Source organism: Phytophthora infestans, genomic scaffold, assembly GCF_000142945.1.
Source record: "Phytophthora infestans T30-4 supercont1.5 genomic scaffold, whole genome shotgun sequence".
NCBI lineage: Eukaryota > Oomycota > Peronosporomycetes > Peronosporales > Peronosporaceae > Phytophthora > Phytophthora infestans.
Window position 1 is genome coordinate 3,350,637 of NW_003303754.1, and position 416 is coordinate 3,351,052.

The following is a 416-nucleotide window of genomic DNA, read 5'->3' on the forward strand; positions in this document are numbered from 1 at the left end:
CCGGTGTTAGATGCTGAATCCTGAATATAAGCCCCTCTTATCGCGGAAAAGCGTCTCAGCCGGAGCTGGTTCGTTCAAAAGCGGAAATATCAGAAGAAGACGACATAGTTTTTGCGATTATATTGATTATGATTATATTATACTGATAAAAAATAAAGCACCATGGTACGCATTGGTTAGCAGTATCCAACAAGCATAAGGCTTACTTTGATCCCCTCGGCTTGCCAAGACCACGTGTGATACCAAAAGATTACTCCTATCGTGAAGTTGAGATCCAGAATCCACGTTTTGGCCACTGTGGGCAATATTGCGTTCTATGGCTTTACTATCTACAGCAGGAAAGAGTAGATGATTTTTACCAGCTCTTCAAAGATCAGTCTGACAATGTTTAATAGTCACCTCTATATGGAACGGGC